Source organism: Manacus candei, unplaced genomic scaffold (assembly GCF_025592945.1).
Source record: "Manacus candei isolate 608988 ecotype Guabito, Panama unplaced genomic scaffold, ASM2559294v1 h1tg000014l, whole genome shotgun sequence".
Classification (NCBI taxonomy): Eukaryota; Metazoa; Chordata; class Aves; order Passeriformes; family Pipridae; genus Manacus; species Manacus candei.
The window spans coordinates 22587680-22613097 of NW_026138062.1; the positions used below are offsets into that span (position 1 = coordinate 22587680).

At 42.6% G+C, this 25418-nt stretch overlaps 1 protein-coding gene across 6 annotated transcripts in view; it reads left to right on the forward strand.

The window, feature by feature from the left end:
- ELF1 (E74 like ETS transcription factor 1) overlaps positions 1-25418 on the forward strand; it is an 82270-nt gene continuing 56852 nt past the window's right edge. Inside the window, exons 1-3 of one of the 6 annotated variants that reach the window (XM_051778716.1) lie at positions 1-123; positions 5149-5220; positions 15274-15409. The gene's annotated coding sequence lies outside the window, so the exon portion shown is untranslated. Of the gene's footprint in view, positions 124-5148; positions 5221-15273; positions 15410-19345; positions 19635-19722; positions 19830-20081; positions 20494-25418 lie in introns of those variants that run through there. The other 5 variants (XM_051778714.1, XM_051778719.1, XM_051778715.1 and 2 more) reach the window with 5 other exon arrangements.

Genomic DNA, 25418 nt, shown 5'->3' on the forward strand with positions numbered 1-25418 from the left:
CCGCGCTCTCCTCCCCCGCCCTTCCCCACCTCCTGCCCTCGCCCGCTCCTCCTCCCTCACCCCGGGAGCGGCGAGCGCTCAGCGGGAGCCGCTCGGATAGGGAGCGGGGGCTGCCGCCGCTCGGTGAGTGCCGTCTGAGTCCCGCGCTCGGGGGGACAGGGAGGTTCTGACCCTTCCCCCGCGGCGGGGAGAGCCACCGCGGGCCATGGGTTCGAGCCCTGCCAGAGGCAGCGTCCCGTACCGGGCTGTCCCTGCCCCGCCGTGCCCGCGGGAGATGGGAGGTGTGGGGAGCAGAGGGGCGGCGATGGGGTGCGGAGGGGCTTGGGAGGCGGCGGGCCCCGGCCGGGCGACGGTGCGCGCCCTTGTGTGGCGGCCGGCGGAACCCCGTCCCGCTGGACGTCCCTGCCAACTTTCTGGGAGTTCGGCGGCGCGTGTGTCGGGCGGGCTGTCGCTGCGTGACGGCTTCGCCTCCCCCTTCTCCCCGCTGACCCCGGCGCCGCCGCCCTCCCCTCCCTCCTTCTCTCTCTGCCTGTCTCCCTCCCCGCCTTATCTCCCTCCCTCCCGGCCGTCGTGGGGCAGCCGCGGGGGGGGGAGCCAAGGGGCGCCGTCCCGGGGCGGGGAAACGGGGACGACACGGTCGCGCACGGGCGTCCCCGAGACACTGGCCCCGGGTCGCCTCCTCTGCTGCTTCCCCCCCAAATACGACTCACCCCGGGCTGGTATTCCACACCACCACCACCTCCGCGCCCCCCGCCCTGTGTGACTGATCTCCCCACGGTTCTGCGAAAAAAGTCCTGTTAATTCACCGGCTGCAGCTGGCAGCCTGTTTGCTACAGTCACGCACAGGGGTGGAGGAGAAGCCTGCGGAGTGAGTCATGGCTGTAAGAGGCCCTCCGGTTGTTTATGGCAAAAACATGAGGTGGCTCATTCAACATGTGGGAAACACGGGTTGTAAGAAGTTACCTCGATCCATCGTACAAGGATAAGGCAGAGGTACCTGTGCATACGATCCTCCACCCCAGCTTGCTGTCGAGCTGCCTGCGAAAGGAGGGGGGGAGGTAACGTTGCTTTTTCCTAAAGGAGGGCTTGTGGTCAGACTGCAGGAGTCATGCATTTGTCAGCATTTCCATTATAAGTGTAGTTTTTATGTAGTTTACAGCTTGGTTATAAAAATATGCACTGGGTTGAAATTTGGTTCACAGCCTCTTCTGCAGAAACATCTAAGCAACTTTTGAAATGGTTCTGTTTAGATGCTAAGTGGAAATACATGGAAAATACTAGCTTTTTATGTTTCTTTGAACTTTAAAACTTAGCTGCTTACACACGTGGACACATTTACAGCTGTTAGTCCAAAACAATTCCTCCCTCTCCCCCCCACCCCGAGTTTGTTAAATTGAGGAGGAGTTGAGAGGCTTGGCCTTTGTAGGCATTACTCGTTAATTAGGGCAGCAGAGACTGAAGACTCACAAGGTCCCTGTCGCCTTGCATGAGGGTACCCACCTACCGAAGGGATGTGGGGCACCATGAGTCTGCACAACCCTGGCCCTCGAATGGCAGAGCAGTTCCAGTGCCTCAGCACTGTGGACAAGACAAGAAGCTGGTGTTAAAATGGAGGCAGAATATGTTAACCTTGCTCCGCGGCATTTTTAATTTTATTTATTTATTTTTTTTTACCCTACCTGTTCAGTTGCTGCTTCTGAGACAGGGAACAAGCCCAGTATTTAGGAGCTTCCGTTTGTATACCTCTGTATATGTACGTCTCTGGACGTGAAACGTCTGCCACCCAGTGGATGTCGCTGATCTCTATACACTATTCTATACATTTACTGCCTCTCCGCCCTGCCCTGCCCAGCCCTACCCCGTCGGTGCTAAGTTTGCTCAGGAACTGTAAAAAAAGCCAGGCTCATCTGGCTGCCGCGGGCCTGCGCACGATGATGGTGTCGGTTGTGACGGGATACACCACGTCCTTCCTGGCTGGCTTGGGTGATGAACCAGAGGTGGACCTCCAAGGTGTAGCAGCTCTCTGGCTGGGCAGCAGTGAGAACAGGTAACATGAACGAGGCAAACAATTATATGCGGAGGGAGATGCAGCTTCATGCCTGAGACAGCTGGAGATTTGGATTTTGCCACCCCTGCCTTTGCCAAAGGATTTCAATATAAAGGTTTTCACCCATATGCTGTTGGATTTTCTCGGAGCCTGGCCTAAGTCCCTGGGATCTGCTTCACAGTTATGCTGAACTTATCCATCTGGAACAGAAGTGAGCGGTTGTTTGCTCTTGACATATAGAAGATGTTTGTAGGTCTAAGTGTGTTTAAAATACAAGTTTTGAGTGTCAGAATTGCTCGCTCCATGTCTGTAACTTTTCGCTTTAATCTTTTCGTATCTTAATTTCCCATATTAAAAAAACATGGATAGCAGTATCCTTTATCTTACAGATCATTGGAGTTATGAGAACCATAAAAGAACCTGAGAGAGAAGAAATAATTTCCTCTGGGATTTAAAATGTGTGGTGATGCTCTAGAGAACAAGGGCAAAAAGAGGAATTTGTCTGTTAATTATCACAAAGCTTCAGTGGGGAAAAAAATGTGACCAGGTCAGTTGCAATTAGAGATTGATCTCCGTGCGTATTAGCACTAGGAGACATTTTTAGTTACCATAGACCACTTAATTCTAATAATTCCCAAATTCTCCTGTCTTTGTCACATTTTTAATACTGCGTTCTGTAATTTCCTAGGTTTTCTTTCCCTTAGGAAAAGTGCCAAAAAGCAGATAGGCAGCTTAGGGTAGTGTGCGTGTGTCACCACCCTTTGTCAGCTGGATTTCTAGTGTAACACCCAGGACTCTGATGAGAATAACCAGTGGTGATAGGTCGTGGCTGTGCTCTGTGTTGCTGTACTTGCTCATGTCTCAAGTACCTGGTGCTATTGTGGCCTCCACCAGCCCTGATGTGGAAAGCCTGGAGCCTCCTGCTCTTCCCTTCCAGCTGCAGCCTTGTCCTGCACCAGCTCTGGGGGAGAAGTTGCTTATGGCTGTGGGGAAGGCCTACGTTTTCTGATCAGCGTGAGGATTTGAGAAGAATGTGAACATGGCCTAGCAAACACCTACTGAAAATGCACACAGTGCAATTTGTCTTTATATGTTTGACCAAATGCAGGTGGACTTTTCATGGGGGCAGCAATATATGGGCCCCACTCCTCATGTCAGATTTCAGATCTGTCACCAGGAACTGGAAAGGTGCTACAGCCTTTAAAGTTTGCCAGAGATACATTGAACAGATAGCATTTTCCCTGTTCTTGTTCTGAAAACAGCTCAAGTGTTTCAGCTGAGTTCTTGTAATCACAGTCTGCCTCTTTCTGCACCCCTCACTCAGAGGTAACCTTTACAGCACATGGAACAAAATTTAGCCTGAGGCAGACATTCAGCTTGGAAAATTTCAACCCAAACAGTCAAAGTCTGGCCAAGTTACAAGCAGCTGGAAGCAGCATATTGCATTGGAAGTGTTCAGCAGCTGCCTAACAGGCGATGCTACAAGCTTCATCAATACTGTGTATATGTTTATGTACATGGAAATACAGTGCTGAATTACGATATTATTTGATAGGTTACCTGATCCACTAACTGTCAGCCAGTTGATTCTGATTTTTTTTTTTTTTTTTTTTTTTTTTAATTAGAGAATGGAACCTAAACCTCTTTGGTTAATGGTATGAATGCCTTCCCTTATTCACATTATTCATTGTTGTTTTCCGGGCTGAAAAATTAAAAACTTTAAAATGGCGCCTCTGAAATAAATGACAAGCCAGGGCTTACTCATTCTGAATCTTTCAAAATGACTTAGTGATTGTTAAAGACCAGTTTACAATAGAACTAGAGCAAGTTGCTTCCCAGTGTTTTGAATTGTAAAAAACCACATCTCCCAAATTCCTAAGCTATTCATCAACTGTTCTATTGTAGCAGACTCACCCTATATTGTGTCCCTGATATATCTATTAAATCTGCAGTGAAGTGTGAGTTTAAAACAGTGCCATGGAGTCACTGTGGAATAAATACCACAAACATTGGCAAAGTTGCTTCATAAATCCTTCTTAGTTTAGAGAAGAACTGAGGCGTGCCTTTTTTCTATGGGAGTGCAGCTGTTTCTTGTAGGGTTCCCCAGGGGCTGGATCTTGGTGTGAGGCTGGTTAATATCAATATATTCACAGCTTTTGTGATGATACCACATTGTTACCAGTACATTACATACAGGTTTGTGCACATACGGAGCGAGTTATTAGCATGCTGTACTCCAAATAATTTTTTTAAATGTTCAGTATCCATCAGAAGGCATTTTTCATGCAGCCACATACAAAGGAACCAGGACTGTGGTTACACCAGCAGGATAGTCGACTGTCTTCAAACTGGTAATTTAAAAGATTTAAGAATTTGTGCGGACAATCATCTCAACAGGAATTTTCATTGCAGTTTTGCAACTGCAGTGTAGCCCTTGGCTGTACAGCAATATAAATATTGCACAGAAGTAGAAAAGTACGTGGCATTAGTAAGATCACAGGAATTCCATATCTGGTTTTGCTGCTCTCACGTGAGGAAGGATGTGAAATATTAGTAAGAGTAAAGTGACAAAAGTGATCCAGGGTTTGGAGACCAGTCTTCACAATTTTAGATTGTACATCTGAGAGAGGAAATGATGCCTGTATATATCATATGCTTGTGTAAGGAAAATACATGATATTTACTTGACCATCCAGTGTCTGAGAGATGAAGTTAGGTATGTTGTACCTTGAAATAATAAGTAGCCATGAGGGCAGTAAAGCATTGTAGTGGATTTGCTGTTGCTGGGAGTGTTTAAAGTGAGATGGGGTTTTCTTCTCGAAGATGTGCTTTGGCTTGCTTTGGTGGAGGACATTTCTAGTGTGTTTGGAAAGGGGAAGAACTGTACTCCATTTACCTGCATTCTTCCCTAGATTGAAAACCCAAGATTATTTGCAGTGCCTTCTGTGTATTGTAGCACGTGTTGCTACTTTGGCAAAATTAGAATAAAATATCATGCTTCAGAACCTGAATGGTTTTCTCTTGGGTCAGGAGGACCATTTTTTCTTGGTGCCTAATTTGACTTCTGGGATTATGATTAATTATTGTGTACTTTCCTCCAGAGCTTCAACATCTGGTGGCAGCTGGAGACAGAATATCTGATCCTCATTTACAGAGTCCCCTCGTATTCCCAGGTTGGTGTTTCATCTTTCTTTGTTCAGGATGCTGACAGTTATATTCAGGGCTGAAAAAAATTTCCCCGCCATTAAACAGGCAAGGATGTTACTCACTGTTCAGAGGTCAGCTGCTCAGTGCTCTCCCCTTAACCACCTCTCTGTCCTTCAGGCACGCCCCTCCTGCTGCCAGATCTCCTGTACAAGCGGACAGAGACAGAATGTGTGTGTATGACTTGGCAGCTTAGTACCCCCGGCAGTCACTAAAACAAAAGTTATGATGGTGAAATCATTTTGTAACCTGAAACATGACTGACTGCTTGAATCAAGTTGAAGCATTACCTGCAATTCTCCTTTTCAGGCAGCTTCACAGTAAAGCTGAAGGTTTAATTTGGCCTGGGAATTGCACTTCAGCCTAGATGGCTATGAGATGATGTTTTATAATTCCATAGTTCATTCTTTTTAATATAACAAACAGACACATTTTTTCCCTTGGCAGCTGAACTAGAACAAATATCCTCTAAATGTAGAAGTATTTCTTTCTGTAGAAAATTTATTTTATTGCACCTACTCTAGGGTAAATAGGATCAAAATTCTGATGTTCAGTATTTCACACAGTGGTTTTGATTTGGCTTTTTGATTCACACTTTAAAATGTCCTAGGAATGTTTTAAGGTAACGAATTGCATTTTTTATATAAGATGAGTTTACTGTAAGTTTTCTTGTTGAGGAAAACTGGAAGTTGAGACCAAGTTCTTGTAAATCAGGATCTTGAAAATATGAGTGTTTCTACTGACTTGGAAATACATAAGCACTAAAGCACCGCTCTCAAACATGATTTTTAAATACACTTTCCTCATCTGCCCTACTGAGATGTGCATGTTTGAGAAAATAAAGACAGTACAGCCTTCAAGGGTTTGGCCCATATGCCTGTTGCTACATGCATTGGAGTTAATGATAATGCACTATTGATTTTGAGGACATACAGGATCCAACTTGATAACGAAGTACAAATCAGATTGGATCTTTTCAGTTTTTAAGGGCTCTAGTTAGATTATTTAATAAATTTCTTCTCAAAAAGCGGCAAAATCAAAGAACCAACAGTAACTTTTGAATTCTATTTTGATGTTTCAGTAGTTGAATAAAACTTGGTTTGCAGTCATGAGTTATAGTTTGCCACTTTGTGACATTTTACTGTGTTTGTAATATTTAGTGAGTTTGAATCCCTTCCTGGCTGTGAGGTGAAACAATGTTTGAGGCTGAGATTAAAGTTTTCAGCATTGTTAAGTGGTTAACATCCCTTTTAGGGGCATATCAAATTTGAACATAATACTATTAAATGGTTGAGCTATATTGCTTACTGTTTGTATGCTTAATAGCACAAATTGTGTGTGTGTGTGTGTGTGTGCTTGTGTGTGTGTGACAGTTATGCACCCAGACAACCAAATTAACAAAGGCTGGAAATAGTAGTAAGACTGTTATGTTTGTCAGGTTTGGTTTCTCCTTCACCGCTGCCAAATGTAACTATAGTCAGGATAGTCAAGAGTTAGGTGTTTTTATTGAGTGTATTACTCTGTACCTGCTGTGTACGTACAAACTTTCCACGTGGTCCCTAATCCAGCACATCTGTGGCCACTGAAGATGTAATTTTGCCATTCCCCAGAATTAATTTAATTGCTTTTGGGGTGTGTTTGGGCTCTTTGGGGAAGGGCGTGAGCTGGTGGTGGAGCAGTGGAACTGCTGGTGGAAAGTTGTAGGATTCTGCAACTTGTTGCAGACCTTCAGAGACCTTTTTTGGGCAAGGGTGGAATGCATCCTGGCATCTGTTCTGTGCTGTTTAATTTTGTTAAGAGGAGAAGTTCAAGGAGAAATCTCAGAGTCTGTTGTTTTCAAGGTCTGACATGATTTATCAAGAGAATTACAGCAGATATGTTTGTTTTGAGGGAAACTGAAAGAGCGGACTTTGTCACCACTTTAAACTGCTGAAGAGTTGAGTAGGTTATGCTACCCTGTGTCATGGGATTTGCTATTTTTTAAGATAAATGACAGGACAAGTGGTATTGTGGCTAAGAGGACAGCGAGACTAGTCAGAAAAGGATGGTGACAGTAGTTAGTGTTCGTGTACTGCTGTAGGAATACTGACTGATCCAGCCTTCTTGTTTTTGAATCCAACATCCAATTATTTTGTAATAGTAATGTGTTGTCTAAGGAACAATGAATCTCTAGAGCATAGTCCATAGCTGTGATGGTTGCTGTCTTCTTCATCACTTGCTCCCCAGCAGCTTGTCATTCCTCTTCTGCTTGCATTTACTGCCCCTCAACCTGCCAGCTGAACACAGGAACCCTTCTGTTTCTGCCAAAATTATTTTGTTTACCTTACCTGGTTAAAATAATAGATTTATTTCCCTCAAAATGGACTGAGGAGCATAGGTGGCAAAGCTGTGGCAGGTTCTGGTGACTGAACCGAGAAGCTGCTGGGGGAAGGGTTGAGGAAATTATTGATGTGTTAGTGGAGATGTTAGAAATGAGATGTGTCTGGGATCTATGGAACTGTAAGGCTTTCTCCAGCCTTGTGCTGGCAGACTTGTGACAGCATTTTACTTTTATGTTTCCTTCTTGTAGAGGGAAATTATACCACCACGTAATTTTGTGCAGAGAACAGGTCCCCCAGCACCTGCTTACCTCCTCTGTGGTTGTGCTGAGCTCTTTTCTTACATATTTGCATATCCATGTGCTCTGTGCATCTGTCTTTCATTGGATGACTTTTCAAGTGAAATCTTCATCTTGAGCCACCCAAAACAAACCTAAATGGTTTTTTTAGGTTTTCCTAGTTGAATTAATTTTATGGGTTAACAGATTTGGTCTTTAGGATTTGTAAAAGTATTATGAAGAATTTTTCAATTTCAGCTTTCAACTGTTACCATTACAACCATTACAGCTGTAATATTTTAATGAATGAGCGAACTGGCTTTTGACCATAAATATACTACAGCTATGATGGTGAGAGACAGAAATATACTTTTATATTCTTTGCAAATGACCTTTTGTGAAATTTTTCCAGGACATATCTGTTATGTTAAATAGTTTTCATGTCTTTAAGATTAAATTTACTTTAATGATACTTTTATCATTATTTTGCTCTTTTGGGAAGGGAGTGAGTTAGTACCTACAGCAGAATGTTGAGTTTAATTCATTACCCGTCGTGAGAAATTTGCATTTCTCTCATCCAACTTAGTGGACATTTGTTTAGTGAAGGATTTTTTTGTGACCTTTTTAAAAACAAAATGTTACATTTTACTAAATGTGAGGAAAATGGACTCAAATCCGATGCTGCTACCAGTGGACTGAAATCTGAACGCTGCTACCAAATAACATTGAAGAGCAGTTATCTGTATTCACAACTTAAATTTTTTTGCCTTGTTCTTTGAACATTGTGTTTTGAGGAGATGAGGAGCAAAAATTGTCGACAGGCAGTTTTTTCACCTAATTAATGATCAGATTTTCTAAGTGAACAGTAGCCCATCAGTGAAGCACTAGAGCTTTTCCAGTTGGATGTGACCAAGAACTCAAGATCTTCCAATTCCTTTTAGACAGTTCCTTTAAGTCTGGGCTTACTTTGTTGTGCTTTACAAATAAGGAAGAAGGTACAGAAAGCCCTGAGCAACTCTGTGGGGAGTCACATGCTGTTGTTAGCTGGGCGTTGGTGCCAGTGATCAGATCCGAGCAGAAAGTTATGGGGAAAGTGAGGCAATAAGGCCCCATCAGGGACGTGGGAAAAAAAGAGTATATGAATTAGCTCCCTGCCACCAGCTCTATTTTATCTCAGCAGTGACTTTTTTTTCCAGAGGATTTCAGGTCTTTGGGTGTTTAATAAAAGTGAAAATAAATGGATGACGAGTAGTCATCTTCTCGGGTCTTGTGCAAGCACAGCTAGCAGAAGTGTATTTCTGCTCTGCTCAGTGCAAGAAATTGTGTGTATGAACAAGTGTTCAGAGTAGGTGATTCTTCCCCTCTGTGCAAGATCCCACCTGGAGTGCTGCATCCAGCTCTGGGGTCCTCAGCAAAAGAAAGACATGGACCTGTTAGAGCAGGTCCAGAGGAGGGTCACAAAAAAGATCAGAGGGGCTGAGGCACCTCTCCTACGAAGACAGGCTGAGAGAGCTGGGAGAAGAGAAAGCTCCAAGGAGATCTTATCATGGCTTCCCAGTACCTTAAGGGGGCTTATAAAAATGAGAGGGACTTTTTGTGTGGGCAGACAGTGGCAGGACAAGGGGCAGTGGTTTTAAAATTAAAGAGTGTCAACACAACTACTGAATAATTATATGCTGTTTTCCCCATTCCTCTGTTTTGTTTTGTCAGTGTAGGTTAACACTTCTGTGCTGTATTAACTCTGGCTTGCAGATCTTCAGATCAGATCTTCAGCCTGCTCTTTTCTGCCTATAAATGTGAATTGTTCCTTGGGCATTGTACCTGATGATTTGTACCCAAAGCGTGGTGTTCTCTCCTCTGTTTTCTCCCTGCATAGTATCCAGCTGCCATTTCAACAAAAGTGTGAATGTGCATTTTCTGATGATGCAAGTAGCATTTTTCTTGTTTGCTATCTGGTGTTGCTAGTTTTTGTAGCATTTAATGCTACAACTGAATTTTTTCAATGTGTTGTGTAATTTTGCTGCAAAATTCCTATTCCTCCAGATCTGACTTTTGCCCCAATGGTGCACAAATGATATACTTGTGTAGCTTTGAAAACATTCACTGGATAATGTAATATACTTGACTAGAAAGGGGAAATTTATTATATTTTAGTATTTTAAGGGAAAAGTAGTATATTTTCAGAAAGTAAGTAGAAATAATGTATCTAACCCTGTTATAATCACCTGGATACCTTGGGTAGATTATTTGGGATCTTCTGGGGAAGCAACAGCCTGCTGCATGCAAGTAAGGACTAGCAATAAAAGAATTAAATGGTGCTTGTTTAGGGCAGAGGAGTTCCATTTTCTCATAAAACAGAGTAGCAGGGAGTAAGCTGCTCCTAGCTTGTGCAAAGCAGCAAGGGATCATATCCTAAAACCAACAGGCCCGAGGATGAGGACAATTAATGGAAAAAACCCAAAAAAGTAATTTTCTTTACTCTGCCCCCTTCCTGAGTGAGCTCATTGACTGCTGTCTTAAGGAAAGTTGTTTTAATTATTGTTATTCTGAATACTGAAATTAAATTAGTTTGATGTTACTCTTCAGTTACTCACACAGGAAGGCTTCTGTGACCACAGTCACAAGTGGTATATTTTTGTCTGATATGCAAAGCTGGAAAACATTTCTAATGCATCTTGCTAAAATGGGGGAGCATTAAAAGGAAAAGTTCAAGAAATAAAATTAGTTACAGAGAAGCAGTGGATGAAATACTCTGAATTTAGGCTGCCATCCTAGAATGTGAGCACTTCCTCAAATTAGTTATCTGTCCCTTGATGGTAGAGGGATATGAAATCAGTCTACTGCAGTGGGATGTTTTCCAGAGCACACATATTTTTAAAGCTGATGGACCCTCAGTATATGCAGGACAAAATTGATTATAGGGTTAAACATTTATAATGAAATGCTAAATGGACAATATTAGACTGAAATAATAAACATAATATAGTACTTTGAATGGAGTCTCCATGACAGGTTACTTGAGGATAATAGAGCTCCTTCCATTAATAACAGAATGACCTCTTAGAAAGCAGGAGGAAAATCACATCTGTGAAACCCTGCCTGCCATAACGTCTTCTTGTTTTCTTAGCCTCTGGTTCCCAGTTTTGGTTTTGGGCTACCTAAACCACAAAACCAAGAAAGATGATTCCCAAGAGGCTTTTGGAGAACACATCACAGTAGCACCAATTCTCTGGAACCAAACTTCCTTGCCTGCGTTCAGTGAAATCTTCTAGGATATGTTTGACTACTGTACCTCACTTTTATGGGCAAGTGACAATAGCAGAGGTGATGGGTTGGTTTCTTGGAGTGACCCACAGTATTTTAATCTTACAGGATTTGCTGGTAGGACTGCTTGTCTGGCTGAAGATGAGCATAGAGATGGAAGCTGCTGTTTTTGCGACTCAAAATGTGGCTGAGAGATCAAAATGTTGGCCTTCCAGCAGCCAGTTCACCTTCCCTGCAGTGCCAACCTCCCCAATACCCCTCCTTTTTGTGTCCTATGGTTTTTATTTTTTCTCTCTTCTCCATGATTTATGTATTCACCAATTGGTTAATGTAGCATGTATTTGGATAGGTAAGCCTGTTACTTAAAGTATTATTTCCTGAACAAGCAAGTAACCGGGTTGTGTTTCTAGCTAACTGTTCTTTAATAGCCAGGTCTTTACCTGAGTGAGTTGCAATGAAAAATTGATTCGTTCAGATGAGCTTACTTTTTTGCACAATTTATTTTCTTTCTCCTGCCTCTTCAAATTACCACTTTTATCTTTTTCCATTAATTAGAGCAACTGGAAGAGCAGTAATAAACATGCTTTCCTTCTCTTTGTGTTCACATCCTGAGTAGTGCAGAAAAATACCCTGTTGCATTCTTGTAAGCATCTAAAATATTTGTGGAACTCTAGCTCAACATTTTTCTAAAAACGATGTTTATCTGGATTTCCTTTAATTCCATGTATTTGGTCTGCAACCATTATAGGGAGTCAGCACAAGTGTGTGAGGTAGCCAGTGTGGCCTGCATAGGGTGGTAGGATGGAAAGGATAACAAAAGTGGGAATAGAAGCAAACAGTTTTTCATCTGACTGGAGCAGTGGAAAACCTTGCAGCAACCACACCAACAAGTGCAAATACTGGAAGCTCTTTTTGTTATTGTCTAAAACACAAATGTGAATAAATAATTCCCTGGTACTTCTTTAAGATATCAACAATAATTTCCTGTAGCATGGCTGACTTTCCGGGACTGCGCAGCCTCCGCAACCTAACCCTCTAGTCTTTAAAAGAAAAGTATTTAAAAAAAAAAAAAAAAAAGAAAGAGGCAGCTGCAGAAGTGCAGCTTTGGGTCCAGAACTGTCTAGCTAAGGGCGGTGCCTGGCTGTTCTCTCTCAGGAGAGGGTTTGATGGGGAACATTATGATCCCTCCCCCCTTCCCTCTCCTCTCGCTCAGTATAAAGGCCAAACAATAACAGCAACACTAACACCACCGTGCTCTAACTTTGGCGTGTCTGTGTGCTTGTCTCTGGGTGTACCAAATACTTTGTCTGTGATTAATAGCATTTCTTGCATAGAAACTTCTACAAATCTCAGCTTCATTCTTGATTTTTATACTGATAAATACAGATATTAAAAAATCCAGTGTGAACACTGTTGGTTTTTTTTCTTTCTTCTTCCCAGTATCTGTTTATTATTCATGAATGTGTTGCAACATCTAAAAATGTAATGAGTGACTCACAAAATGAGAAGAGGAAAAAATACAGTTATAGCTTTTTAATGAGGCTTCTTCGGTCAGCTAAAAAGTGTCCCAGTTAAGAAACCACTGACTATATAAAAGCCACCCAATACTTGGTTTTATCTTCCTTCTGGGTGTATTTACAACATAGTTTCACTTGGTATATATTTATCTTCATTCATATGCCTGATTTTTTTTTGTCTTATATTGGGGATTACAACGTTCTGACATCAAAAAGAAAAACCACAGAACAACATATTTACAAATAGTTCTGGATTTTTCTGTGTGTATGTGTGTAAGAAAGGAAAAGAGCAAAGGCTAAATTTATGACTACTGGTGTAGTAACACCTCTAATAGTTTCAAATTGAGCTTTTATTCTTAAAAACTATCCTTGCAAGGACTCCAGAGCAAATAAAACCATCCTGTTAATGCAACACAGCTATACACAGAAGGAGTATACTAGTGGGGGATCTGAAGCTTGTGGGATTATGTTCAACGCCGTTCTGCTTCAAGAATCAAAACTGACTTTCTTTATGGAAAGATTGTTTCTTACTCTTGGAAAATCTAAACTTTTCTTTCTTTCATGTGTTTTTGAATTTTAGCAGTATTTATCAATTTTACTTCATGCCTTGTATCCCCTCACCTTTGTGTCTTTCTTGCACAATAGTGGGAAATCTGTATATTCTTAAAAGCTTTTTTTTCAGTGCAAATCTGTAGAAATAGATAGGCAACCTAATACTTGTCTTTCAAACCAGCTGTACACCCAAGCAATCATTTCCTTTGTAAAGTTAAGGATCTAGAGTAATCGTACTGCAGTCAGGCTTGCATAGCCTTGTATATTATTGTATATGATTTTAAAGGAATTTTCAGGGCTGGCACATGTACCGCATGAGAATTTGGGATAAAAACATGATATTGCTATGCCCTTACTGGTTCTCTTGGGATGTTCAGTAAGTATTACCATATAAAAATGTGTTCATATTAGCTTTGTTTTGTTGCAAGTATGTTATAGTGAAGTGTTCTGTACATAAAACAGTGTTGCCTTTACAGTGCAAAGCTATACTTGGACCTTAATTAGAGCAATACTATCTTTTGCCTTGTTTCAGAAATGGTTTCTGCCTTTTCAAGCATTAAGGTCTTCTAGATTAAAAAAATAAATTCAGATAGAGTTATCCATGTGCTGGTATACAATAAATTTCTCTGTTCATTTCCTTCTGATTAGTCGCTTTATTTGTTGTAGGGTCCATGCTACAACAGAGTCTAGAAATGACAGTCCAAGATGTAAGGAATGTTGGCCTTTTTGTTGGCCAGTTTAGTGACTCTGAATGAAGAACTGGAGAGTAGCAAATTATTAGTGAGTTGGATTTCAGGATACAGGAGTTTTAGCTACCTGTCTGACTGTGGTTAATGATAAGATTGAGTGAGGCATGATGATTTCTCCTGTCTGTCATCTGAGAAAAATGAGTAACGTTGCATGTATTTTGCAAATATTTTCAGATCATCGTTAATTATTTTTGTTTCATGATTTTTGTGCAGTCTAAAGCTTACTGAGAGAAGAAATATAGGATAGAAATTTGTCCTGTCTTTATTTTAATTTCTTTGCATGACTTGCCTTAGAGCTGTGGGTTTATCAGTGTGACTTCTGTCATACCTACTGGCAGGGGTATTTATAGGATATTAAGTGACTTCCAGTGCACTTTCCAAAATAAATGGGGAAGTAGCTTGCAGAGGGAGGGCAGAACAAGAGCTAGCTCAGATCTGAAAGCTGTGGGTTAAGCAGCACCCCTGTCCTTCCTCTCTGCCTGAAGCATCACCCAAGTAATGTGCCTTTTTTTTTTTTTTTGTGACTATTGTGCAATCATGTAAGTCTTAGGGTGAAAATTTACCTGAGTGGTGGCCCAGACTACTAGTTCACTACCACCCACAGAGGAAGGTCCCATGTCCTTTGCTGGCAGTGCTCATCACAGTCTGAGCTGGTTCAAGAGCAGCCAGTGTTTCCCACCCACCCCAGTCAGCTTTCTGCCACAGTAATGCATTTAATTTAATTAATGCAATAAGATCAGTGGAAGGTTTAACAGGTACCACATGGACCAGAACTGGTGCAAGGAGAGGATGGAAAAAGTGTGGTTGGGGTTGGCAGAGAAGCGTCAGAGAGGAGCTGGAGCCTGCAGCTTCTGGATGAGAGTAAATCAGAGATTATCCTGTGTCAGAGCTGTATCTACTACCTGGATTTTTGCAGTTCTTTCCCTGTAAAAGTTGCTTGTCAGTAGAAAGGAGAATATACCCACATGTTAAACCATTCTCAGAAATACCAAGGAGCATTACTTCTCAGGGAGGCAAACCTATAACAAAAGGAGGAAGGAAGGAACTTGAAAGAGCGAGGAAAAGTGACTATACAAGTAGATTTTCCTGGAGGCTTGTCATCACTGGGATGTGACCTAGGAATACCTTAGAGATGATCCAAGAAGAGTTTGTGCAAGGCTGTACAAGGTCAGAGGTTTTAGCTGCGTGGGATGTTGCTGTGCAGCCACCTTGCCAAATCTGCCCTCACTAGGAAACTGTGGAGGCAAGGTTCAAAGCATATAATGGATGAGGTTAAAGTTGCCTCGTGCTTGGTTGTGAATTCATCTAATTTTAGACACCTCTTTTGCCCCTTCTGGTACCAAGGCATAATTTCTGAAGGCTTGTGCAACCACAGACTTGAGAAACACTTCCTTATATATTTGAAAGAAGATGACATTGACTATCTGAAGGATTCCAATTAAGCACAGGATGGCCAGGATACTTTCCCTCTCAACTTTTGGTAAGTGTAGTGATCTTTTCATATGCACTTTGTTTGCTACCACCTTTCCTTTCCTACAATTGAACTCAAGTTGAGAAGACCAGCACAGTGAAAAAGTAGACTGCTTTCTCTCAAATCATTGTGCTCTACTTTCAGCCTATACTCAGCATGCACTAAAACAACAATGAACCATACTTTTAAATTGCAAATTAAGAACTGATAGCTGCATGGGCTGCACTCCAGGTACCTAGAACCCTGAGTTCTAAATTTCTTCTTTGAGATACTTTTTTATCAAAATCTCTGGAAATGTAAATCTGTAGATGGGAAACAGTTGTCTTAAAAATTTCAGAAGTGTATGGTCTGAATTCGTGATTAAGTTGTTAAATAACACAGTTACAAGAATTTTTCTGTACCTAATGTCCTAGCAGAGGCTTCCCTTGGGGATAGGAGTAAGTTACCTTATAATTTCCTGATGTGATTTCTTCATGTCTAAATGTTTAGGTCATTATGCATCTGGCAGCATTAGAAACCCACAATAGTGTTCCTCTGTGTTTTATGTGGCACCTACCACAGCGGGAGGAGCTGGTCCACAAACCCAAAATACCAGGACAGTAACACTGTGATAGATGTATATTATATTTATGATATTAAAATGTGGTAGCATTGCTACTGGTGTTTCTTGGTGACTTGGGTGAAGGCTGGTTCAAGTGTTGTCCTTCCACACACAAACAGTGTGATTTTGTGTGTCCATTGCTCAGGTGTTCTTTCCTGCCATGCTTGTGAATGGGATTATTAGAATTTCCTTCCTACAGGGATGCCTGAGATTAAATATTTTGCAAAGCTTGAGATACTGGGATCCTACAAAAACAAATGCAAACCAGAAGTTCCTTAAATCAGATTTTTATCCAGTCTTGAGGCAGACTTTGATGAGGTCCCAAGCCTGTGCAAGTTGATTGTATGAGCCTGACTTGAGAGCAGGGTGGTGAGATCTCCTCTTGCAATACTGGAAAGGAGTTAACAGCATCTCAAGCTGCTTTAGGAATGGTACCATGGGGTTTCACATAATCAGGGGCTTGGTAGGGCTTCTCATGTTGTGAACTTGTATAGAATATAACAGAAAAATAAAAACCAAGGAGCTTTTAAATTTAATTTTTCTGTTCCCTTCAATACAAACCAATATTTTCTCCTCCCCACCGCCCATCCAAAAGTGAAAGCTGAGCACAGTCACAAACCTCCCTCTTGGCTTGTTTTTATGAGACTAAAATGTATGTCTTTCACATGGGGCAGGAAACCTCCAGTGCACATCATTCTGGTCTGTCCTCACATGGCTTCAGAGTCTCATGCTGCCCCTTGTGCAAGAGTGCTGCTGTAGTTGGCTCCTGTGCCTCCTGGTGATGCATCCAGTCCCACCCCATCCCATCCCATCCCATCCCATCCTTGCAGACCTATAGGTTTCAAAGCCAGTTACAAAGGAAGGCAGTGATTACCAAACCAGGGTGTAAAAAGAGAAGCAGCTTGCCTGGTGTCATGCTTGAGGCCAGCAGAAGTGAGAGCTACATCCAGATCTCTGCTACCCCAAGCCTGCTTGGCTGCAGTGCTCCCCTTGGGGTATGATTTGGCATGTATTTCTCTGGGAGCTGGAGCCATTGAAAATGTGAAAATTGTAGTATGTATTATTTATTTATTTGTCCAGTCTTAACTTTTCTGCTGCTGGGTTTTACTCTCTGCCACGCTGCTCGGCTGCACAAATATTTGCTCTGGGAAACAGTGAGGGGAGTAGCTCAGTGTGAGGAATATGAGGCTGGGATGGAGTAGAGGGCTAAAGCTGTTTAAATTGGCTTAAGCTGTGCTGTTGGTCAGTGTCTAGCTATGTCTTTTGGGCAAGCAGTGATCTAAGTTTTGTGGAAATACTCATCCCAGCAATGGGCAAGGTCACTTATTCTTCAAGCCAAAATTATAATTATCAAGAAACCTGATGCAGTTCCAGGGATGAACATCCACCTGCATTCTCTCTTGCTAAATATGTTTACATTTAACATATGCTTTTAAGAAAATATGGCTTCCATATTTAGCTTAGAAACAGCAAAATGTTTTCATAGCTTGTGCTCATACATCTCTACTAAATGATTTTTCAATTTAGTCGATTGCCTGGATAAGACTGTGTTGTTTCTTTCCCCTCTAAAACATAACTATTAGACTTCCTTTAATAATTAAAATGGCACTCTCCCTGTGCCAATGTTACAGTTCCTTGTAACTGCTGTGCACCTGGGTCAGATTTCTTCCCTCCACGCCCCATGATTTCCAAAGGGTTTTGCAGCACAAGAAAAAATGCTTTTAGGTGTAAGATTGGATTAGTCTTAAGTTGTTGGAGAGAAGGAATATACATCTGTTGCAAGAGGGGGAAAATATATAGGGACTAAAGTAACAATGCAGTGTTTCCTCCTCGTGTTTTTTTTTCACCTGAGAAATACAAATGAAGACATTTTGATAAAGAGCTGTAGTGAAGATACTTTAGTAATTGATACCTTTAATCAGTAAGTCATAAAAAATGTGCTGCTGCTGCTTTTTCCAGATTTTCCACTAAAGGAGGCTGCAAAAATAAGATAATAAACTACAGCTAATAAAATCGTACGTGGGTAGTTGCTCTTTAAACAATAAACTGGGACCTAATTTTGCCTTAAAGTGCCATGCAGGTATCTTAGGGACTAAATTACTTGAAAGTAACCCCGAAACTTTCTTCTTGATAATTAATATCTCCAACTACTGGCTATGTTTAATGTCCATAAAACAGTGAGTTTTGCTCAGCACATTACTTGTGGGACTACTGTTTAATTATTACTGGGAGCGTTAATGATAGCTGCGCTTAAGCATATTCGATTTATTTCAGTGTGTTTGCTTGAAGTAGTTTCAGGCTTTTACTCAGGTCTTCCCTGCTCATTGGAAGGTTGCCTCTGCTGCTTCCTTGCTTCCCAGTTTCTTGACCTGCAGTTACACCCTCTCGTCTGATGCATGTGCTTGGGTCCTTGTGCCATGCCTTCCCTTACAGCTGGCATGCTGCTTTGGACTCTGCCCTTCTGGGAATTTGTGGAAAACCAGTGCACATGCCACCTGCAAACAGAGTGTGCACTTACCCATGCCACAAAACAAGGTGGAAGTAACTCTGTCCTTACCCTCTTCACCATGTTTTTAAGATTACATGTCCGTCAGGCCTTTTGGAGTGCCCCGTGTGTATGCAGAGCCCATCCCAAGCCTTTACACTGCTGTGGGCTGGGTGGCTTTCAGGGTATTGTTTATTAGGCACAGGGGTTTGTTTAAAGAACGTGAAAAGCATATCAGAAATTTACTGGGGATGCTGAGAACCTTGGCTCTGGCATTGGCTGCCTGTCAGTGCTCCATTGGGAACTGCACTTTCCAACTGAAATTCCCTGAGCAATTTAGGCCCTCCTGAGTTTCGTTTTTTTTCAGAGCATAACCACTTGGGTGTGAGCAAGATGACATTGGTATAAAATACCAAATGTTCCACAGAAACGTGTTTGTTTATTTAATTTAGAATGAGAGTAAAGGACATAGTCTTAAGCTGCTCCAGGGCAGGTGTAGGTTGGACATAGGGAAGAATTTCTTCACAGAAAGGGTGATTAGATATTGGAATGAGCTGCCACTCCATGGTGGAGTCGCCATCCCTGGAGGTATTTTAAGGAAAGACTGGACGTGTCACATAGTGCTGTGGTCTAGTTGACATGGTGGTATTAGGTCAAAGGTGGGACTCGATGATCTCAGAGGTCTTTTCCAACCTAATTGATTCTTTGAATTATTACTCATGAAGGGGAGCGGGTGGGATGTTTCGTAAGGATCCGAGGTGCGGGCAGCGGCAGGCAGCCGGGCGGGACGGCCCGGCCGCGCTGGGCACGCTCCGCACACGAGGGAGCCGGGCCGGGCCGGGCCGGGCCGAGGCGGGTCGCGAGGCCGCCGCCGGCCCCTGTCCGGCCGCGGCGCTGCCCTTTTCCCCGCACCCACGGCCGGCACGGGGCCGGGCAGCGCAGCGGGGCCGCCGCCACCTGCGGGCCGGGCCCGGCGGAGCGCCGGCCGCCGCCCGGGGCGTGTCGTGTCGTTCCGAGCGGAGCCGCCCGGCCCCGCGGTGAGTCACCGGCCGGGGCTCGGGCACCACTTCCCCTCTCGACAGGAGCCATTTTAGCTGCACGAAGCTGCGGGGAGGCCGGGGCGGTGCCGCGGGCCCCGCGGCCGAGCGGTACGTGCTCCCCGGGGAGGGACAGTCGGGCGGGGGGGACGCGGCGACCCGGGGCTGCTGGCGGCGGCTCTGCCGCCTCGACGTGCGGCCGCGCCCGGGGCAGCGCTCCGCAGCCGTCGGAAGAGCACTGCGGGGAAAAGGGAACTTCTGGCAAAGCGCAGCACCGGGGGGAAAAACCAAAATATAAACTAGACCGTGAGTAAAGGGACGTTTCGGGGCAGCAGCGCGGTAAGCTGCCTGAAGCTGAGCCTGTTGCTGCGGGCAAAGGGCACCCCGGCTGCCACTGTGCTGCTCCGAACAGCGTGCTGCACGAGTGTGGCAGCTGGTTTGTAGTTCTGCTGTGTTTTATAGTTTTGTCGCCTTTGAAGCGTGCGGAGGTGTCAGGCAGGCTGCCGGCCCGAGCCCTCCAGCCGCCGCTCAGCGGACTGGTCAGCAGACGAATTTTGTTTATTCCGAAGCTGCTATTACCTGGGCCCGGTTGGCTTGGAGCAGAGCACGGTACAGAGCGATTAGGGCTAAGTGTTGGCTGTCAGCGCTGCGGCTTTGAGCACCTTTGCTCCACTGCTGTTCGCCCGATGTGGTCCCGAGCGACTTTAAAATGGCAGGCTTGTCATTGCAGAGACAGATCACCCTCTGCGCCCGCGACCTTACACTGAGGTTCTGTTTCTGCCGAAACAGACTCGTTCAACGGCAGCCGCCGCGGAGTCGTCTTAAAATAGGAGTTAGGTTGTTACGTGGGCAGGTACTCACCTTTTCCTGAAAATGATTAAGAAATGAAAGCAGTGGGGATGGTGTACATGGCAGACCAATTATAAAATGGGCTTAGTGGTACTTTTAACGGGAGAAGAAAATCCTGGAGGTAATTGCGGTGTGTCAAATTGCTTCTTAAGCTTTCCGTGGATGAAAACCACCTTTATTCTCCTAATTATGTACTTCTGAACTCTAGCACAGTATTTTGAAAAAGAATTGGTGTTTCCACCTTCTTTGTCGAACAGAAATGTTCTTCTTTAAAAGTTTTGTCTGAGTATATAGCTTTGGACCCTGTATTTCAGTCTTTCACTTGAAAAATCAGATTCGATATCTTCTTACTGAAAATTAAATGACAGGGCACTCGAACTGTTGTGCACAGGGGAATACTTTCCAGGGTCATTTACTGTATGGAGCCTGTATCTGAGAAGTATAATGGAGTCTTGCTTAATACTGTGATTGGTTGCAGGGGAGGTAGAGAGGGAGGCAACCATGAAGTAAATGATCATGTTTTGGGTGAGGCTGTCTCTTGTCTTCAGCCTTTCCGGTGTTCACCCATATCTGCCTTCTGCATCTTACAGTACAGTGTGATTCCACCATCTTTTTATTTTAAATTTTACCTTTTTTTCTTTCTAAAAGCGACAAGTTTTGCAAGGGTTTGGGAGATGTATTTGGTGCGTTGTTTCACGTTGAAAAATCACAGAGGAACTGGTAAAACTACAGAGGAACCACTTGGAAAAAAGTGTTCCGAGTTAGTGATAGAAGTTTTTTCCTGAAAAATTCTTAAACGTATTTGCATCTTTCTTTTTCTCATCATGACATTTATTTTCAGATCTTAGGGTTCCATGCTTGGAACTGGCAGAACATGACCCTCCCTTTCTTTATCTCTTTTCTCCCCTTCTTTCTTCTGCATTGGACCCTGTTGTGACATTCAGCCTTAAAATCTTGAGTTTTTAAGTCAGCTCTCAAACTGCAGATGCTTATCTTGGGCAGACGTCTTTGTGTGCTAAAGGGTAAATAGCTGCTGCTACTTTCTCTTGATCAGGGCTTCACGGAGAAGTAGTTCCTCTTTGAAGGCAAAAGCTGCCATGTTCGCGCTCTCTTGCTGCTGTGCAGAGGCATCTGCAGTACAGTGGTGGAGCTAGAAAAAAGTGATTTGAAAGTCCTCCAGGACTTAGAGATGACAGCTTGGACAGATCTTCTAGCAGGCAGAGAAGTGGGTTTGAAGTTACAGAGAAACGTTGTTATTTTTTTTTAATTGGCATGCCTGTGTTTGTCTCCCAAAAAAACCCCCCAAAATAAAGAAATAGTATTTCCTCCTCGCACACCCTAAGGCAGGAGTCTTTCAGTTTGGATTGAGTTTGTGGTTGTTGAGAGATGAGCCGTGGGAGTGATGGTATCTTTAGATGGCAGTTAGCTTGAGCATTATTTCCAATCCATGCTTTTATGGAAGTGTCTGTTTTCTAATGCGCTCTTTTTTCATTTGTTGAATATTAGAATTGTCAAGTCCATGGTCTTGGCACTTAGATGAGAAAAATAAAGAAGTAAACGTCCAGATATGAAGAATGTGGTTGGCCTGGTATAGCCTGATATTTCGGTATTGCTGCAAACTCGTACTTCAGTCGTGTGCGTTAGTCTTTGGACACTTTATGTATTAAAACCCCCAAATACATGAGGTGTATAAGAGTACCCTTTTCTCTCTTTCAGCACAGCCATATCCAAGGGAGGGAACTACAGCAGGACTGTGTTTGGTGAGCTGATAGGAAAGACTATTTAAGAAAAAATGGAGGATTTCCCTCTGTATCAGAGGAGAAGCTTTGATCTCCAAAACATCTTTCACTTCTTACAAGTGTTAGCAAAAATTTTTCAGCTTTCACTTGTAGACTTCATTGTTTTCACTGATAGTTTTGGTAACTTGCTGGAGTTTGTTGGGTGTGTGAGGAGGAGCAAGGACTTTCCCCCGCTGGGGTGATTCAGCACGGGAGTGGCAGGAGGTGGAGTTCACCTTTCCAGCCTTGGTTACAATCTGCACCATAAGTGCTGAAACTTTGCTACCATATGCCAGTGATTTACTGTGCTTATCATTTTAATGCCACTGATGTGTTTTTAGAGATTATTTGCTTTCTTAAATCTTACTTAAATGTTTCTCCACAGATAAATTAGTTGACAGAAACTATACATACTGCAGTTTAAAGTCTTTTTCTTATCATAAGTCCGCAGCAGCCATGTGAAGGGCTCTAGACATTTTCACTTTCCCGATCCGATGTGATTAATTGTGTAGAGATAAAAACGATTTATTCTTCAATATGGGCCAGTCCTGTGGCAAAGCTTCCCACTCCATCAGTGTTTGTGAAAGGATCCCATTAGATAGGGTCTAAACTTTATGCATTCTTACCTTGATGTGCTTTGGGCCTTAACTACCAACCAGCTATCTTCAGAGGGCTCGAGCTCAGGTCATTTATTTGTCCTTAAAGAGATCACTCATCTTGGGTCACGTGTGACTTCTACTATGTTCAGGCTTGAATGTGAAACTGATAGTAGTTTTGTTAGCCTGGAAAGAACCTCCAATTCTTAAATTTGCATGTAAAAAATATTTCTCTCTGTATTGGGGGAAAGGATATTATGGTTAAGATAATTTGCTAGGATTAGGAATACTAGATGCATAGGTTGGAAACTGTGGGAAAGAGTTGGTTTTAGATGGATTGAATGTCACTGTTTGCTTCTATAATTAGACATTTTAGTCTATTTCTAGAACACCCTATATTTAACTAATCGTCAACATTTCTGTGTGAATATACCAAGTACATTTTTTATTTTGAGGGGAATGTTCTGCACTTCTTGAATGTTACCATTAGTGTACTAATGGTCTCATTGCTTCAATTGTGAGCTCTTTCCACATTTGCTTCACTTTCTTGCGTGGTTGTAGTTTGACTTCATAGGGGGGCTCAGTGTAAATGTCATCCTACACAACACTGAGGTTCAGAATTGGAAGAAAGGCGTGAGCTTGGTTGATTCAAATTGTTATCTGCTGTTGAAAGAAACACGTTTATATGTTGTGACTGCATATATTGTTTTGTCATGCTGCATCTTCCTGTAAAGTTACTTGTGTTCTTCATGAGATCTTTTGACAGAGTTAATAAAGCTGACAGGTTAGAAGAAAACTACCTTGCTTTTGTAATCTTCATATCAAGTCACTTCTGCTGTTCTCCACTTCCTGGCTGACTTGATGTTTATCCAGTTTTATGTTGCAGCTAGGGAAAGAAGCAGAAAAATACGATTGTGAAACTACAGTTACAATTTGTGATACCCAGAGCTGACTACTGTTAGAAAATTAATGTTTAACTTGCTCTTTCAACCAGACTCAATTTCAAGTTAAAAGCAAGTTGACAAGGATACTGTTAGTTTTCTCCTCTTTGTACGTGCTACATGTGCTGCACTACATAATTTTGGAGCTAATGAGAATAGTGTCCCAAAGATGCAATGACATGGTTTGTTTTTAGTGGAGGCTATCTTTCCAACCAGAAGATGATCCTCTTAGGAAGCACTTTCATGATGACTGTGTCTTGAAGGCACCAGGGCTTGCACATTGTCTGCTGAAGACAGAATTTGCCTGACATTGCCCTTGGAGGTGGTGTTTACATTATCCACTCCCATTCCCTTGGTACTTTGCTGTTCTGTGCTGTTATTCTCCTCCCTCTCCAGAGTCTCTTTAAACTTACTTACTCTTTGTAGCTATTCAAGCTTTGTCACGACACCTGTAAACTAAGCATACAAGTGAGAGTATTAGCTATCAAGAAAATAATTATGAAGCTTCTGTGCCATGGAGGGCAAAGGGTGGCAGACTGCACACATTCGCTTCCCTGTCTCGCAGTGCCTCTGAGCCAGCTTGTTGAGGGCTCTGTGAGCCCAGGAAAGGACTCCAGGTGTCTTGGTGATGTGCTACTGAGAGTGTTACTGCTGTTTGGTTTTTTTTAAAAAAAAACCGACCAACTTTTATTTATTTCAAAAAGAGAAAAGAAGGAACTGTAGAGAGGAAGTGCCTATTTGGTTTTTTTTTCTTTACAAAGTAGTGGTTTAGGCATATGAATGAAAATGAAACTTTCTGTGTTGAGAAATAGTCTGAAGTTTGACTGCTGAGGATAGCTTGTGGCATTTTAAAAAGTACTGGTCCTTTTCTGTGGAAAAAATATTTCTTTTAGTATCAGTTAAAAGCAACAGAGAAATAAGTTGCTTTTGAAGCAACTAAGTGAAATACAATTTTAATTTGTCTGAAAGGGCTGTAATCTGAGCAACCTGATCTAGTTGGGGGTGTCTGGTCAATGTAGGGGGGGTAGACTAGATGACCTTTAAGGGCCCCTTCCAACCAAAACTACTTTATAATTCTGTGATTCTTATATAGAAAGCCATTAATTTAGACCATTTAAAAATGGACCATGGAGGGATTTCCTGAGAAGAAACTAAGAAGAATGTTGGAAAACTTTTGCCAAACTACGAGATAAGAACTTGGACTTGCAAATGTTTTGTTTCACAATAATAGGGATATTTGCAGAAAAGGTTTAATACTTTTGTAGCCACATGGTTAGAAAGGGTACATTTTGTATCCAGATTCTGATATTTGTAATGTTTAGAGCTTCTCTTACAGGTGCCTTGTGTTCAGGTGGACTTAGGAAGCATTTTGTTAATTTGTACTTCCAGACTTCATAAACAGAAAAGCTGTGATGGCATTTATTGATATATGGTAATTTAAAATGTGTGCATTTGAGGGGAGAGATGTTAGAAGTTATTACTATAGTTATTACTACATTACTAGCAAATAGCTAGCTTAGTAAAATAATGCCCTGAGAGAAGAAACCCAGAATCACTGATCCATACGTGCTGCAACGTGGCAGGGAAAAAAAAGAAAAAAATTAATGGGAAGTTTTGTGGGTTAATTTTTGCTGCCTTATATGGGGATCTCTAGATGGGGTGAAATCTCCCCTATGGGAAGAAAGCAGCTTGCTTTCTGACAGAGACTGGCTTGGGAGAACCTGTTACGCT